Source organism: Pygocentrus nattereri, chromosome 10 (genome assembly GCF_015220715.1).
Source record: "Pygocentrus nattereri isolate fPygNat1 chromosome 10, fPygNat1.pri, whole genome shotgun sequence".
NCBI classification, from domain to species: Eukaryota; Metazoa; Chordata; class Actinopteri; order Characiformes; family Serrasalmidae; genus Pygocentrus; species Pygocentrus nattereri.
The window spans coordinates 11,162,597-11,178,329 of record NC_051220.1 but is presented as its reverse complement, the minus strand read 5'-3'; the positions used below and the strand labels follow the sequence as shown (position 1 = coordinate 11,178,329).

At 40.9% G+C, this 15,733-nt stretch overlaps 1 protein-coding gene across 1 annotated transcript in view; it reads right to left on the bottom strand.

Annotated features, from left to right (window-relative positions):
* Nucleotides 1–4,839: 4,839 nt before the first annotated feature.
* The window catches only part of LOC108413039 (procathepsin L-like), a 161,528-nt gene continuing 150,634 nt past the window's right edge, over nt 4,840–15,733 (bottom strand). Inside the window, exon 10 of the mRNA XM_037542165.1 lies at nt 4,840–5,828. The gene's annotated coding sequence lies outside the window, so the exon portion shown is untranslated. The remainder of the gene's footprint in view (nt 5,829–15,733) is intronic.

Sequence of the window (15,733 nt, the reverse complement as noted above, 5' to 3'; positions counted from 1 at the left end):
GGCCTCAGTAATGGACAAGCCTATTCCCGTGTCCCCAGACTCTGCCTCCTCACTGGAGAACGTGTTGGTGGGATTGAGAAGGTCCTCAAAGTATTCCTTCCACCGCCCAATGACGTCTTCAGTCGAAGTCAGCAGCACACCATCTCCACTACATACAGTGCTAGTGGCACACTGCTTTCCCCTTCTGAGTCGCCTGACGGTTTGCCAGAATCTTTTCGGAGCCAACTTAAAGTCACTTTCCAAGGCCTCACCGAACTCTTCCCACACCCGGGTTTTTGCCTTGGCGACGACTGAAGCCGCAGATCGCTTGGCCTGTCGATACCTGCCAGCTGCCTCTGGTGTCCTACAGGCCAACCATGTCCGGTAGGATTCCTTCTTCAGCTTGACGGCATCTCTCACCTGGGGTGTCCACCACCGGGTTCGAGGATTACCGCCCCGACAGGCACCAACTACCTTGCGACCACAGCTACAGTCAGCCGCTTCAACAATGGAGGAGCGGAACATGGCCCATTCTGAGTCAATGTCCCCCACCTCCCCCGATATCTGGTCAAAGTTCTGACGGAGGTGTGAGTTGAAGATCAATCTGACAGGTTCTTCTGCCAGATGTTCCCAGCAAACCCTCACTATACGTTTGGGTTTGCCTGGTCTGACTGGCATCTTCCCCCACCACCTGATCCAACTCACCACCAGGTGGTGATCAGTTGACAGCTCAGCTCCTCTCTTTACCCAAGTGTCCAGTACACATGGCCGCAAGTCCGCTGACACGACTACAAAGTCAATCATTGAACTGCGGCCTAGGGTGTCCTGGTGCCATGTGCACTTATGGACATCCTTGTGTTCAAACATGGTGTTCGTTATGGACAGACTGTGGTTTGCACAGAAGTCCTTTGACACCATGAGTGAATGCCCGGCCACCAGACGCTCGCTGGCGTGCCCCTCCCCCAGGCCTGGCTCCAGGGTGGGGCCCTGGTAACCCTGATCTGGGCAGGGTACACAAGTCCTGCTTTGTTGTCCTCATAGGGGTGGTTATGGATCACACTTTGTCTGGCCTGTCACCTAGGACCAGTTTGCCATGGGAGACCCTACCAGGAGCTTTTGCTCCAGACAACATAGCTCCTAGGGTCCTTCAAGCACACAAACCTCTCCACCACGATAAGGTGGTGATCCATGGAGAGGTCAGTTGTCTATCTCAGTTGTCTATCGTGATATTAGGTCTGTCAATCTTAATCTGTTTGCTGCTTCTCTTTAGTCTTCAGCCCTGTCTCACCTATATAACCTATCATCCCCTGAGAGCAGGGTTTCTCTCTATAATGACACTGTCTCTGGACTGCTTAATGATTTTGCCTCTTTTAAGAATAAACTCCTCCCTGCCGCCCGCTCCTGTCCTTGGTTCACCCCTGAACTAAGGGTTCTGAAGGCTATTGGTCGGCGTCTTGAGCGCCTTTATAAAAAAAGCAGCCTTACTGTCCACTCTCTACTTTACAGTCAACACACCCACAAATATAGGGATGCCCTTAATACTGCCCGCTACTACTTCTCCATCATAAATAATGCTAAGTCTAGGCCAAAAGCTCTCTTTCGAACCATTAACAAACTCCTCCATCCTCCTGTATCAGCGTGCCCCCATTCACCTGAGCAATGTCAGGCGTTTCTAAAATTTTTTGACAAGAAAATTAATCAATTCTATAGCCTCTTTTCATCTGCTTCCCAGCCATTCTCCTTTACAGATTCTAATTCTATGAACACAAAGCTAACTTGTTTCACACCTGTTGACTCCTTTTCTGTCTCTGAGCTCATCACTAAGTCTAATGCTTCCTCCTGTCAGCTTGACCCTGCCCCCACCCCTCTACTCAAGGCCTGTTCATCTGTAATCAACACCCCTATTGCTACAGTGATAAATTCATGTCTCTCTTCTGGTTCTGTTCCTACTGCCCTTAAAACTGCTGCTGTTACTCCGATACTTAAGAAACCTGAATTGGACCCAACTTCTCTTTCTAATTACAGACCCATCTCACACCTTCCATTTTTAGCTAAAGTAATGGAAAGAGTGGTTGTTTCCCAACTCCAGAAATTTCTGAGTGATAATGCCCTCTATGAGCCATTCCAGTCTGGTTTCCGTACTCACCACAGCACTGAGACAGCTCTTCTGCGAGTTGTTAATGATCTTCTCCGGTCTGCTGATAGTGGTTCTCTCAATATTCTCCTTCTCCTCGAATTAAGCGCAGCTTTTGATACTGTTAATCATGATGTTCTCATTTCTCGTCTTTTCTCTATTGGCATCACTGACACAGCCCTACAGTGGTTCAGGTCATATCTTCCAGACAGACACCAGTTTATTACATTAGGCCCACATAAATCCTCCTCCTCTCCTGTTAGATGTGATGTCCCGCCAGGCTCAGTTCTTGGACCCCTACTTTTCCTAATTTACATTTCACCCCTTGGGCAGATTATTCATAGCCATGGCCTAAACTTCCATTGTTATGCTGATGATATTCAGTTATATCTCAGTACACACACACACCTTCAGATACCCCTCCCAGTACACTAATTCACTGTATTTCTCATGCTGAACATTGCTAAAACTGAAGTCTTACTGGTTGGCCCTAAACCTCTACTATCAAAGTCATCCAATTTATCAGTTAATATTGATGGCCTGCTCGTTAAGCCTGCACCTGTCATTAGAAATCTTGGTGTTTTACTCGACTCATCACTCAATTTTGATCTGCACATCAAATTCCTCACCAAGAATGCATTCTGCATTCAAAGTTTAAAATCTTACTTCTCACTTTCAAAGCTTTGCATAATCTTGCTCCCCCCTACCTCAGAGAACTGCTGACCTCTTACACTCCCTCTCGCTCTCTCAGATCTTCTAGCAATAACTTACTTGCTGTTCCATGCACCAGACTTTCCACCATGGCCCCCAAACTCTGGAATTCTCTTCCTCAATCCCTCAGGGAGGCTCTTCTCTTTCTTCTTTTAAATCTGACTTAAAGATTTTTCTGTTTAATGCATATTTTTCTTCCTCCTCCTCTGTATTGTTTTTTTTTTTTGCTATGTGAAGCAACCTTAGGTTTGTGAAAGGCACTATATAAATGTAATTTATTATTATTATTTTATTATTAAAACTTCCACACAGTACTATATGTGTGCTTTAGCTTCTGAAACACCATGTAACATTAGAATAAATACAAACATAAATACAGTAAAAAATAAGTATTTCTTATTTCACTGGATGACCTGTCATATATTGAACTGGGAAAATCCGCTTTTAGCTAAAGTGAGCTGGAACTCATTACAAGAGGCTCTAAAACTCGCTCAGTCAAGTCAAATCTTTAGTCTCTAAACACCTTCAGACATCCTGGAACTGTTTTAGTTGAATTTAACTTTTTTCTTTCTCCTTTTTATTTAGTTTTATCATTGTTATTGTTATTATTATTATTAGTAGTAGTAGTACTAGTAGTAGTAGTAGTAGTAGTAGTAACATTAATAACAAGAATTTATTTATTTTTATTGCAACTGTTTTATTTGATGTTAATTATTTTAGTGTTCTGTTCTAGTAAATAATTAGATTTTTCTTATTGCTTACTATCAAAGTTAGTTCTTTTACTTCATTATAATGTATTTTTAATTTTAGATTTTAATGACATTTTATGACTGTTTTTTATATAGTTCTACAATTGGACTGTAGTCCATTTGTTTCTCTGCATACTTTGTTTTACCTGGTCTTCAGTGATCAGGACCCCCATGGACCCTCACAGAGCAGGTACTATTTGGGTGGTGGATCATTCTCAGCATTTACATTTACAGCATTTGGCAGATGCTCTTATCTAGAGCAACTTACAATTTGATCATTTTTTTACATAGGTAGGCGAAGGTAGTGTTAGGAGTCTTGCCCAAGGACTCTTATTGGTATAGTGTAGGGTGCTTACCCAGGTGGGGATTGAACCCCAGCATAGAAGGCAGAGGTGTTACCCACTACACCAACTATATACCACTATACCAAACAGCACTGCAGTAACACTGATGTGGTGGTGTGTTAGTGTGTGTTGTGCTCCTAGGAGTGAATCAGTCACAGCAGTGCTGCTGGAGTTTTTAAACACTGTGTCCACTCACTGTCCACTCTATTAGACATTCCAACCTTGTCAGTCCACCTTGTAGATGTAAAGTCAGAGACGATGGCTCATCTGCGGTTGCATAGTTTGTGTTGGTCATCCTCTAGTCCTTCATCAGTGCTCACAGGACACTGTTGGTTGGATATTTTTGGTTGGTGGACTATTCTCAGTCCAGCAGTGACACTGAGGTGTTTAAAAACTCCAGCAGCACTGCTGTGTCTGATCCACTCAGACCAGTGCAACACACACTAACACACCACCACATCAGTATTACTGCAGTGCTGACAATGACCCACCACCCAAATAGTACCTGCTCTGTGAGGGTCCATGGGGGTCCTGACCACTGAAGAATAGGGTAAAAGGGGGCTAATAAAGTATCAGAGAAACAGATTGACTACAGTGTCTATATATATATATATATATATATATTACACATGTGTGAACAACTGCAGGGCACACCTTAATCCTTCAGCTGCCTTGGCCTGTGTTAACCTGAAAGGAACTGTTCCTAGTTGGAGCCTGCTAGCTGAGCATGCTATGCAATTGCTAACCTTAGTGGTTTTGGCTGTGTACACCATCCATTCAAACCATTTGTTTCTACCAGTGTAGCCTGTTTCTATTGATAGTTTTTCAGACATGGAGAGAACTGCACTGCTTGCGTAGACAACAGAAGATGAGTTCCTAATTTCTGGAGTGCTGGCCATAGAATTGGAGGTAGATGTTGTGCTAGTATTAAGGTTTATTCTTTATTTCAATATGACCCAAAGGGTCTTGTCCGGCGACAAACACAGAGCATGTTGAGGCCAAAATCTGAGGGTTTCGGATTCTTAAGGGTGAGGTAAATTGTATTACAATCATCTGTAGAACCGCTTGTGGGTGTTTGGCCTTGATACATAGTCATACGTTGGGTCAGGGGTTCAGGTCCGTGTGAAGCTAGTGGGGGTGTGTAGCCCCACTTTAATATCCCAGAGTTAGAAATAACATTATGCCAACTATCGCACCAAGTACCTGGTTGGTCCAGGACTCTCTATCAAGGGTGTTTCACATACATAGTTCTTTGCCCAGATGTAACCAGTTCTCTGTTGGCACAGGTCAAATTTTACAGTGTTAATTGGTCCTCAGGAGCCCCCATGCATTATGCCAACTATCGCACCAAGTACCTGGTTGGTCCAGGACTCTCTATCAAGGGTGTTTCACATACATAGTTCTTTGCCCAGATGTAACCAGTTCTCTGTTGGCACAGGTCAAATTTTACAGTGTTAATTGGTCCTCAGGAGCCCCCATGCACTGGGTTGCCTCGATAAATTGGAGTATGAATACCTTTCACAACGTAGAGCTCATAGGCAGTACTAATTAGGAAGTTCAATGCCAGTCTGGCCATGGTTGAGCCCGCTCACTAGTGTCTCTGGACCTTTGTAATTCCTTAACTCGTGTTGAGACGAGTGGCCCTACTGGTTTCATTCCCCTTTGTAGCCGAGCTAGTCCTTAAGAGACTCTAGGCAGAATTATTTCGACCGTGGTTCTTGTCCCTTCTTATAGTGAGAGAGATTAATCCAGGAGTGAACGGTCAACTATTTTTACAGCTGTGGGTATAGTTAGCAGCACTTGGAATAGTCCCTCCCACCGTGGGTCTGCCCAGGACTTCTTTTTCATAACCTTTATGAAGATCCAGTCACCAGGTTGAACTTCTTTGTCTGATTTCAGTTCTCCTTCAGCCTGTATGGGAGGATTATTAACAGAGAGAACATTTTGTTTATTCAACATGCTTTTCATATAATCAGCAAAAATCTTTTCTGCTTCTTCACTTCCCTTTAAGAAGGATCTAAATTGAGGAATGATGTCTGGCCTCCTGTGCATCATTTCAAAAGGGGTTAACCAATTTTCTCCCAGCATTATGTGCATGTTCAGTGTACCTTGTGGGAGACAGTAGACCCAATGTTTCCCTGTCTCTAGTGCCGTTGTGTCTTTCTAACAAAGCTGCTGATTGGGGGTGGTAAGCACAATGATTCTTTAGTTCTATGTTTAGTTCTTTACCCACATATATGATAAGGTTATTTACAAAATGTGTGCCATTATCACTATATATTCTCTGAGGTATCCCATACCTGGGAATTATTTCTTTTACTAATGCCTTTGCCACAGTTAATGCATCTGGATTAGCGCAGGGAAATATTTTGACCCATTTAGTGAGTGTGTCTATAATTACTAGACAATACTTCTTCCCTTTACATTTATTCAACTCTATGAAATCCATACATATGCGTTGAAAAGGACATATTGATTTTGAAAACTTGCCTCTTTTAAGTCTAAAATTTCCCTGTGGGTTGTTTTTCGCACATATCTCTGATCTCGCTAAGCAGAAATTCTTTGAGTAATTTGTAAACCCATAGGCTGTGAATACTTTGTTTATGGTATGCACCATCCCTCCTGTTGAGACATGGCAATGGCCATGGCTCAAAAGCGCAGAATACCTAAATAGGTTTTTTGGAATTCCCATGGGGTCAACAGTGGATGTTAGAGGTATTAAGTTTTGCCCCATACTTCAACCACTGCTGTTTTTCCAAGACTGGGGAAACCCGTTGCATATCTGCGAGGACGTGCGAGGACTCATCTAGCTGTGTGTGTGTGTGTCAGAGAAGGAGGGGTGCGGGCAAGTCGAGTGCATTCCGCTTCCTCATCTGCTCTGCGGTTGCCTCTAGAAACAGGATCTAGAGTGCAAGTGTATGCAGCACATTTAGAAACAGCAAGCTGTTTAGGCAACTGAATAGAGTCTAATAGATTAAGAATGAGATCTTTGTGATTAATACTTCTACCTGAAGAGGTGATCATACCTCGATTTTTCTATTGCTGGGCAAAATGCATATTGACTATCAGAATAAATCATGACAGATTTGTCTGCCCCTAGTTTGCATGCGTCGGTAAGAGTAATCAGCTCTGCTGCTTGAGCAGAGAGATGGCTGGGCAATTTGCTAGGCTTAAGTGTTTGGTCAAGGGTGACAACAGCAAACCAATTAACATTTATGCCATCAGGGCATTTGTTGCTGGAACCATCCACAAACATGGTAATGTCACTATTGGCTGAGGGCTGATGCATGAGATCAACACGGGGCAGCACATTTTCAGCAATTTGAGCCAAACAGGTCTGCAGAGGGCCTTCAGAGGCATTCGACATTAGTGTTGAGGGATTTAGGCCTGTGCATCTTTCAATGGTTAAATGTGGTTATGAGAATAGGACTGTCATGCATGACAGATGTCTAGAAGGAGAGAGATAAGAAATGTTCTTCTGTAAGAGGAAAACAATAACTGTGTGCAGAACTCTCAAAACTAAATTGTGAAACAATACCACTGAGGCCAAAGCTTGAACTAAGCAGATAAGCAAGATAAGCAGCCACAACAGCCTGCACACAGGGTGACAAGGCCCTGATAAGGCCCTACCTTATCCTTATTCCCCTCCCCGCTAACTTTCTCATCCTCATAAGTAGTAGGAGAGTCAGTCTGACCTGTTTGTTCCTCTGTCCAGTCGGTCATCAGTCTGTGAGTTGGTTTGAGCTCATCTATAAGGTGGGGGTCCGGGTCTTTGTCTGAAAACAATATTTTCATCCTCTTTGTCAGTCAGTGCAAGCACATCAGCTTTTCTAAGATCTTTAGCCCATTTTATACCCTTAGTGCACTTCCTGGCTTCCTCAAGAATCATGAGCTTTTCTTAACCAAGTTTTTGACTTGCCTTTTGCCTTTCCCTTAATCTGAGCTACAAGACTTTCACACTCAGGCACACCAAGCCTCCATTTAAACCCATACTTGTTCTTCCTATTTTTCTATACCACTGAGCATTGTCGACATTGTAGTGCACGTAAATTTTACGTCCACTGGTAAAATTGGTGGACAAACATCTGGCGGCTTACAACATGCAAAACAACATGTACTGCAGCAATTACCCATGATGTTAACACTTTTACTGGTACCAAAACACTTACACAAAACACAAAATGTCACATAGACCTGCAATTCTACATCAATAAGGTCTTTCACCTGAATACCATTTAGGGTCTTTCACCCGAATACTTTATGGCTTTCGGATTTTATGCCGGGCGGCTACCACCAGTCTTCATTTACTAGGACTTAGTAAAACACCTAATAAATGACCAGCCTCCCTCGCCTGGCTTTTCTTCAGAAAAACCCTTTTCTTACTTTCAAAGTGCAGTATCTCGGCAGTTCTAGTATGATCCCATCACTTCTCCACCACCCAGAGGATCCTGGCGTCTTTTTGAAAGCTCAAATGTCCTCAAAGAGGATGCGCCTCAACGGATGGATCGTGGTTTGTTCCCTGAGTCATCTACGGATGTATCTCTGCGGTGCGGCTCGGCCTCCAAGTAGGATCTGCGCGGTTCGCCTCAACCTCCACGGATGGCTTGTTGTGGTTGGCCTGGAACCTCCATGGACGATGTGAGTCCTAGGCTCCCCCATGCGGTTCAGGTCCCCGTACCTGGGTGGCGGAGGAGATGTTGGGATCCAGCTCGAGGGACCAAGTTTCAAATAATGAGCCTGAGATCACCGATGTCTGTGAAGTCTTTATTCTTGCAGCAAGGGAGCAGTTACACACAAAACATGCAAATGCTCAAAATATACTTGGCGCGTTTTGCTTTTGTACGTTCTTTAGTGGTTAGATTTACACACTTTAGATTTACACCCCCTTCCAGTTGCCGGAAAAGCTTACACCTCCCATTCCCTCATGCTAAGCCAGTGCATCTGTTCTGCTTTTCTTAGGGCCCCTCTCAGTTCTCCTTGTCTTAATATATCATAAAAAAGGAGCAGCGTCACATTGGTATTCCTGTCTTAATACATCAGAAAAAGAGAAGTGTACTGAGCGGCCATGGGTGAGACAAAGTGCACTGATAGCCCAGGGGTGAGAAAAAGTGTACTGCTAGGTCAGGGGTGCATAGGGATCTTTATATTATTGTTACTAAGTGGTTACAATATTAATTTTTCTAACACTTGTACATCCACTTTGATCTAAAGCAAACTATAGCAGTATTTAGAAAAAGATATTTAATGTTTCATTGATTCAGTGAAACAACCAGAGAAATCTCTGTGCATAAAGAGCAAGGCTGAAAACCACAACTGAATGTCTATGATCTTTGACTCCTCAGATGGCACTATATTAAAAACCAGCATATTTCTGTAGTGGATATCACCACATTTAAATGAATTTGAGTGCATCTTAAATGGACTGATCCTTGGTGGAAACATGTATTGTGGTCTGACGAGTCAAACTTTCAGATTGCTTCTGGAAATATGGGACATCATGTTCTCTGGGCCAAAAAAGGACCGTCCAGATTGTTACCAGTGTAAAGTTCAAATTTCAGCATCTGTCATTGGTGGGGGCAGGTATTAATGGATAACCTGCACATCTGTGAAGGCACCATTACTGACCATATACCAGGTTTGGTATTTAAAGCTAAAAAACTGAGCTTCGCATAAAGTATTTTCTATGAGTTTTAGTACCAAGTATCAGTTTTTCACTATTAAGTTGTAAGAAATTTTGTGACATCCACTGAGAAATATCTGACACACAGCTGATCAGCCTGTCTACAGAGTCTTGATCATCGGAAGGAATCAGAATGTATAATGTAAAATGTATAACTGCATGTCATCATAGCTACGAAAATGTATGTGTTTCCTAGTGACATCAACTAGAGGTTGCATGTACAAAGAGAAGAGCAAGGGCCCTAAAACTGAACCCTGTGGGACCCCACAAGAAATGCCAGATTTTTCTGTCAAATCAATAATTTCCTATACATTAAATATAATTTAAACCATTTTAAGGCCTACCAAGAATTCTGGGCAATGGATTAGAATCTTGTGATCAATGGTATCAAAACCTGCACTATGTAACGAGGAGCGATGAGGTGGTCGCATACGCTGAGATAAGCAACTTTTATTCTGGGCAAATCCAGGGTCGTGGTCAAAACAGTCCAAGGTCATATAGCCAACACGAAGCAATCGGGGGACAGACATGACAAGATGAACACAAAACAGGATGCAAAGGGTGCAAAGGGTACAAAGGGTACAAACGGTACAAACAGTACAAACACAACGAGCAAACAACGACCAGCCAAAACAAAGGGCAAACACATGGCTTAAATACACAGGGACAATGAGAGACAGGTGAATACAATCAGGGGCGGAGTTACAAAACCAAAACAAACACACATGGACAGGACTGGGAGGGGCCAATCGTGACACACTAAGATCCAATAATACCAAAATAGAAAGATTTTGTGCATCAGTGCTGAGCCTGAGGTCATTTACTATGTGATCCAATGCTGTACTATTGTTAGAACAGAAACCTGATTGAATCTTCTCACGGAACTTGTTTGATATCAGATACACATTTAATTTTTGGAGCGTAACTTTTTCTAAAAGTTTACTTAAAAAAGCAAGATTTAAATCCAGCTGCAGCAGCTCTCTGCTGAGCTTCCAGAGCTCATGTTATCACTACAATTGCACTCAGCATGCCAACAGAAAAGTTAGGGTAAGGGACCATAAATATTTAGTGAAAAGATGTAGTTTGAAAGAATGCAAATGAGATTTCAAAAAATAAGAAAACAACATTAATGAGCAAATACAAATGTGTGACCTGTTTAGTCAGAAATGGCATCAATGCTGCACATAATGAGTGAGTGAATATTTACAGAAATACATAAATAAATAAGTTTAGAAGATACAACATTAAATATGGTGTGTTTTTTTTTCAATTAATACAGGTCAAACAAATTTCAATAATCACAGCTTTTTGGTCTTAGTATTTCAGACACTGTCCCAATTTTTTTGGAAAATAGGTTTTTGTGCATCAATAATTAATAATTAATTAAATGAATGTGGAAGTTAAAAGTTGAAAAAATGTTTAAAAAGTAAAAAAACTGTTACGTGTTAATGATGAAGTTGTGTAGATGCTGCTCAGGGTTCTGGCTTTCTCTGATCTGAATTAAAACATAATTTAATAAAACTACAGGGAGATTAATTCAAAAGAGGCCCTGAATATTCTGCTGTAACTCTTGTTAGGATGAAGCAATCTTAACCTGAACAATGTGCTATATATTTTGACATATGTACAATCAATTGCATTACATGATGTGTGATGCTGGAAGTGATCTCTGCTTTCTGCCAGACACATTTTGACGCGGCGCTCCATGTTCCTGTATGTAAAGGCAAGCATTAGAGTGGTTAAACGTCGCAACAGTTGTCCAGCGCCTACCTCCTCACTCTGACACAGGGGCATCCCAGCTTGATCAAAGCTCCATATACTGAGGAACACATTGCATGTTTTTGCGTTTTTCCGAGTGAGAGCTATTACAAAATATTCTGGACCTCTTTGGAGTGACTCTCCATGCAGCAGTATTTAGATTACATTAACATCTTTATTTTTGCTGCATGTTCACTGTCGTATTATTTCTGTAATTCATGTATGTCAGTTGTTATAAAACAATACAGCAAAACCTTGTATTCATTCAACCTAATGAGAAACTGTAGAACAGACTCAGTTTATATCAAAATACCTACATTTAGAGTCAGTTATTCATTCAGCCTAATGAGAAACTGTAGAACAGACTCAGTTTATATCACAATACCTACATTTAGAGTCAATTATTCATTCAGCCTAATGAGAAACTGTAGAACAGACTCAGTTTATATCACAATACCTACATTTAAAGTCAGTTATTCACTCAACCTAATGAAAAACTGTAGAACAGACTCAGTGACACGATTGGCCCCTCCCAGTCCTGTCCATGTGTTCGTGTTTTGGTTTAGCCCCCTCGTTTCATGACTCCACCCCTGATTGTCTCCACCTGTGTCCTGTGTGTGTCCTTTTGCCTTTGCTGGTCTTTGTGTTTGTTGTTCTGGTTACTGTGTGTTGTTTGAACCTGCTTATTGTTTATTGTTTGTCTGTCATGTCTGCCCCCCCGTTCAATCCGTGGTGGCTTTATGACCCTGGACCGTTACGACTATGACACGGGATTTGCCCTTAATAAATCTTGCTTATCTCAGCATGTGCGTCTGCCTCCTTGCTCCACGTTACACGCAGTTTATATCACAGTACAAACATTTAGAGTCAGTTATACATTCAGCCTAATGAGAAACTGTAGAACAGACTCAGTTCATATCACAACACCTACATTTAGTCAGTTATACATTCAGCCTAATGAGAAACTGTAGAACAGATTCAGTTTATATTACAATACCTACATTTAGAGCCAGTTATACATTCAGCCTAATGAGAAACTGTAGAACAGACTCAGTTCATATCACAATACCTACATTTAGAGTCAATTATTCATTCAGCCTAATGAGAAACTGTAGAACAGACTCAGTTCATATCACAATACCTACATTTAGAGTCAGTTATTCATTCAGCCTAATGAGAAACTGTAGAACAGATTCAGTTTATATTACAATACCTACATTTAGAGCCAGTTATACATTCAGCCTAATGAGAAACTGTAGAACAGACTCAGTTCATGTCACAATACCTACATTTAGAGTCAGTTATTCATTCAACCTAATGAGAAACTGTAGAACACTCAGTTTATATCACAATACCGACATTTAGAGCCAGTTATACATTCAGCTTAATGAGAAACTGCAGAACAGACTCAGTTCATATCACAATACCTACATTTAGAAGCAGTTATTCACTCAGCCTAATGAGAAACTGTAGAACAGACAGTTTATATCACAATACCTACCTTTAGAGTCAGTTATTCATTCAACCTAATGAGAAACTGTAGAACAGACTCAGTTTATATCACAATACCTACATTTAGAGTCAGTTATTCATTCAACCTAATGAGAAACTGTAGAACACTCAGTTTATATCACAATACCTACATTTAGAGCCAGTTATTCGTTCAACCTAATGAGAAACTGCAGAACAGACTCAGTTTATATCACAATACCAACATTTAGAAGCAGTTATTCACTCAACCTAATGAGAAACTGTAGAACAGACTCAGTTTATCACAATACCTACATTTAGAGCCAGTTATTCACTCAACCTAATGAGAAACTGCAGAACAGACTCAGTTTATATCACAATACCTACATTTAGAGCCAGTTATTCATTCAACCTAATGAGAAACTGTAGAACAGACTCAGTGTATATCATAAAACCCTACAATTAGAAGGAATTGTTCATTCAGCCTAATGAGAAACTGTAGAAGAGACTCTACTCTACTCTTATATCACAATACCTAAACTTAGATTCAATTATTCACTCAATCTAGTGAGAAACTTTGGGTACACTGTGACTTACTGTCATTCAGACCACATGTTGGAACAAACACTTGACTGTCATGTTGGCAATGGCTTATCTGATGCTGCACTCAACCTACTTCCCAAATGATGAAAATATACTTCGTAAACTTCATGTTGTGTAATAAACCTCAGTTGACACAGACATTGGGGTTTCAGATCTCACCACGTCTGAGCTGATGAAGCCGAAACATCATAGCAAATTAATACTTGCTGTATAGTTAGCAATAAAACTTCTGTAAAATGGACAAGCAACACAGACAAGCTTCCCTCAGAATCAAACAGATTGTTACTGTGGCTTTCAATTCAGTTTATATTACAACATCATCAGAAAGTACACTACTGAAATAAGAAAGAAACAGGGTACACAACAGGGGATTTCCTTTTCCCTTTTCTTTTTCATGTGACCTTCATCCGATCTTGGATGTCTGTTAGTTTCATGTTATACATTAATAACGAGCCCTCAGATACATCAGGGCATCACTCAGACAAGGTTTTAATAGTGTTAAGCCCATGGCCGTAACTAGCTATGAGGACACTGAGGTCCGGAACTCAGTAGTTGAAGTTTTTTTTTTTACTTTTCATCTTGCATGAGATTAAATGTAGAAACAGCACTGTTATATTAATGTGGTAGTCCACTCAGGGCCACAGCCACTGTGTCACAGACCTACCAAATGGGGACAGAATATTTATTATGCCACGTTTTTCATGATAATGAATTTTTATTTGTTTCCTGTCAGCCCAGTGAGTCCAGGGAGTCTCACTAGATCTCACTAAAATGACATCATTAAGCAATCTACTCATAATGCTGACTTTGAGTTGTTTCTCTTAAATGACCTTAATTAAATAGTAACATGCTCTGCATGGTCTTTGAGTCATGTAACCATGAAATACAGTACATGTAGTTTAATGTAATCTTTTTCCTTGCACAGGTCACAGAAAGGTGTGTAAATGTGCTCTTGTGACCAAGCAGTTAAATGCAGAAATGCAAAACATTCAAAGGAATAAACACAAACGTCACAGTTTCACAAAACATGATTTTTCTGTAACAAAATTTAAATGACAATTTCACGACATTTATAACATCCCGTGATATGTCCTATGTTGTCTGTGTAAAGATATGCTGTATAAATGCATGTATTCTATGTATATCTGTAGGTAGAAAATGTACAACCCCATTTACAAAAAAGTTGGGACGCTGTGCAGAATGTAAGTAAAAGTAGAATGCAATGATATTCAAATCATTTACAACATATTTGCAAAGGAAAATAATACAAAGACAACATATCAAATTGTCATAAACTGCTTCACACAAGGGGAAGGAGACAATTGCAAGTTTAATTCCAGGTTCAAAGTAGATAATAACAAGCAGAGGGTCAGAAATCCAGAAAAGTAGGCCACAGAATGCAGACAAATCCAAAGGGGGCAAATCCAAAAGAGTAGTCAACAACAAACAAAGTGCAAGGTCAAAATACCAGAAACTGAATCAGAAATATAAATGCACAGAATTGCAGATAAACCAAACAAGACTTCACAAAAACCATGTGCAAACACAGGGTATATATACAAAATGGCCAACATAAAAGGTCAAAGAATGAAGAGACCATTTAATGTTCCGGCGACAGCGATCTCCCATGGTGGGCAGGAGAATGGCAGGCAGCAGATGTGACACAAATGTTGAAACTGAGATATTTTATTGTTTTTTGTAAAATATATGCTCATTTTGAATTTGATGCCAGCAACATGTTCCAAAAAAACTGGGGTGGGGGCCTGTTTCCCACTGTGTTTCATCACCTCGTCTTTTAACAACACTCTGTAAGCATTTTCAAACTTAGGAGACACTGCTGTAGTTTTGGAAGTGAAATGTTTTCCCATTCTTGTTTGATATAGAATTTCAGCTGCTTGACAATTTGGGGTCTCCTTCATCATATTTCTCATTTCATAATATGCCAAATGTTTTGAGTGGTGACAGGTTTGAACTGCAGGCAGACCAGTATAGCACCTAGGCACTTTTAATAAAGGGCACTGCTATTGTAATACATGTAGAGTGTGGTTTGGAATTGTTTTGCCAAAATAATTGATGCTTTCCTTGAAAAAGATGTAATCTGATTGGCAGTATATGTGGCCGAAACATGTATGTATCGTTCAGCATTAATGGTGCCTTCACAGATGCACACGTCAATCATGCCATGTGCACTAATGCACCCCTATACCATCATGAATACTTGCTTTTGAATTGTGCACTGATAACAAGTTGAGTGGTCTTCAGCCTGGAGGACACAGTGTCCATGAATTCCAAAAAGAATGTCAAA